Consider the following 3,137-nt stretch of genomic DNA (forward strand, 5'->3'; position numbering starts at 1 on the left):
TCGTGACAAGTGTTTCAACTGCTTTAGTGAAACATGGTTCCCTCGCTCGACCACTTCCTCCCTGCCTAACAGGTACATACTGATCAAGGACACGCAGTAGCTGTTCCTTGAACATGCTCCACATTTCCATTGTGTCCATCACCTGCAGTTTTCCTCTCAAGCCGATGCATCCAAAGTCTTGCCTCATCGCATAATAATTGCTTTTCTCCCAGATATGACTCTTGCATTGCGGCATATACCTATCCCTTTCCATCACTAAAGTAAACATTATCGAATTGTGGTCACTATCACCAAAGAGCTCACCTACCGCCAAATCTGACATCTGTCCTGGTACATTACCCAGTACCAAATCCAATACGGCCTCGACTCTCGTTGGCCTATCTGGGTACTGCGTCAGGAAACCCTCCTGCACACATTTGACCAAAATGGACCCATCTAAAGGACTCGAAGTAGTGTTTCCAGTCAATATTTGGAAAGTTAAAGTCCACCCCTAGGGTGACCTCTCCTTTCCTGTTTCTTAACTCAGCCCAAAGTACCTCAGTATTCGAGTCCTCATCAAATGTCCTCTCAGCCACCGTAATACTGTCCTTGACTAACATTGCACCCCTCCCCCTCTCTTAACACTTCCCTGAGCTTACTGAAATATCTAAATCCCGGCACGTGCAACAACCGTTCCTTGCCCTGCTATATCCATGCCTTCGAAATGGCCACAATATCGAAGTCCCAGGTACCAAACAATTCCGCAAGCACACCCACCTTATTCCGATGCTCCTGGCATTGATGAATACGCCCTTTCAACCACCTTCCCTCCTGCTGGCACACTCCTGCAACTTTGAAACTTTACTCAAGACCTCACTATTCTCAATTTCTTGTGTACTGGAGTTACAATTCAGGTTTCCAATCCCCTGCTGAACTAGTTTAAACCCTCATGAAGACCATTAGCAAACCTCTCCCCAGGATATTAGTACCCCTCTGGTCCAGGTGTAGACCATTCCGTTTGTAGAGGTCCCACCTACCCCAGAATGAGCCCCAAATGTCCAGGAATCTGAAACCCTCCCTCCTGCACCATCCCTGCAGCCACGTGTTCAATTGCTCTCTTCCTATTCCTCGACTCGCTGGCACGTGGCACAGGTAACAACCCAGAGATAATAACTCTGTTTTTCCTTGATCTGAGTTTCCACCTTTGCTCCCTGAATTCCTGCCTTACATCCTTATCCCTTTTCCTTCCTATGTCGTTGACACCTTTGTGGACCACGACTTGGGGCTACTCCCCCTCCCCTTAAGGATCCCGAAAACACGATCCAAGACAGTTGGACAGACAGTTAGAGACAGTGGCTGTGTGTGAGGGGGAGAGGGCGTGTTTGTTAGAGACAGTCTGTGTGTATGTGTGAGGGGGACACGGCCTGAAGCAGGCCTTGTTTCAAGCACTGGCCCCTGTACGACCGACATTGCCAGATATACTGTACCGTTCTAGAAGGGTGTTCAACAGCGGTACTCACCCAGCAACATGGGGATAAGCACCGGCCTGTGGCATATTACTCTTCCAAACTTGATCCAGTGGCGTTGGGCCACCCTGTTTGCACCCAGATCCTGGGAGCGGTATACGATCGTATGCAGGCTGCTGCCAATATAACGCTCCAACAGGGCATGACGGTCTATGGCTCCCACGCACACACGGGGAGGACATGCAGACTCCACACAGACAGTGACCCAGCCGGGAATCGAACCTGGGACCCTGGAGCTGTGAAGCATTTATGCTAACCACCATGCTACCGTGCTGCCATCTACATCTTCCATGTATCCTCATGCAACCTTTCTCAATCCCCGCCAACACATCACTGTCCTTTTACAACAGACGTTCCCCATCTCCCATGACCAGTGCAAATAGATTTTCCCTTGTATCCTACAACAGATGCAAGAATAAACAGATCACGTGAATAAAAGCATAAAATGGCTGCCAAGTCTGTCAGCTCCTGTGGAGAGGTACAGGGTTGATGTCAATGGTCAGCGTCCTTACATCAGGCAGTTGATGTTCCCGCTCTCTCACAGTTACTCGCTCTGCAGCTCGCAGTGCACAGCAGCACTTCAAGATGAGTAAAGAACAGATTCACATGGAGCTGCAAGCAAGGGCAGAATACACTGAGGCCTGTCTTTTATTACACTGCTCTATCATCTTTTATTACATTTCTCTGTGTGTTTTGATATACTACAGAATGTAACGTGTGTTACTCAAACCTTGGTTGCTGATGAGGTTTCTCAATCTCGATGAGGAAAACTCGAACTCGTCCAGTCGTAACAAAAGGTGTATTGAGTAACTATAACAATAATTGCGTGAGTTCTTTACTTTAACATTGATACTAGTGATAAGGTCAACAAGATTTAACTACAGTAACTATGCTTGACTACACGAACCATCTGAGCTGATCTACAGTCCTGTCCTGGTCACTGTACACCCGAAAGAGAGAGTGAGAGGCACAACGCGGTTGCTTTTATACCCCTGTTGGTCCGGCCCTCTCCTGACCATCTGGACCTATTGATTAATCCCTTATGTACATGCACAAAGCGATCACTACAGTCTGAACAGGGAACTGACCCACTTAGGGGCCTCACGGTAGCATGGTGGTTAGCATCAATGCTTCACAGCTCCAGGGTCCCAGGTTCGATTCCCGGCTGGGTCACTGTCTGTGTGGAGTCTGCACGTCCTCCCCGTGTGTGCGTGGGTTTCCTCCGGGTGCTCCGGTTTCCTCCCACAGTCCAAAGATGTGCGGGTTAGGTGGATTGGCCATGCTAAATTGCCCGTAGTGTAAGGTTAATTGGGGGATTGTTGGGTTACGGGTATACGGGTTACGTGGGTTTAAGTAGGGTGATCATTGCTCGGCACAACATCGAGGGCCGAAGGGCCTGTTCTGTGCTGTACTGTTCTAATGTTCTAATGTCTAAAAAACTGGAGAGGGACATGACCCACTCAGATCTGGATAGGGAAAAGAAACAGTCAAATCTGTATTGGCAACTGACCCACTCAATACTGGACAGAGAAATGACACACGCCTGATACAGGCGCATGTGGTTGATCGGTGGGGCCTACATTACAGAACTGCCTCAATGGTGCGAGTCTGCCATGGTGCTCGGAGCAGCTG

This window comes from Scyliorhinus canicula, unplaced genomic scaffold (assembly GCF_902713615.1).
Source record: "Scyliorhinus canicula unplaced genomic scaffold, sScyCan1.1, whole genome shotgun sequence".
Lineage (NCBI taxonomy): Eukaryota > Metazoa > Chordata > Chondrichthyes > Carcharhiniformes > Scyliorhinidae > Scyliorhinus > Scyliorhinus canicula.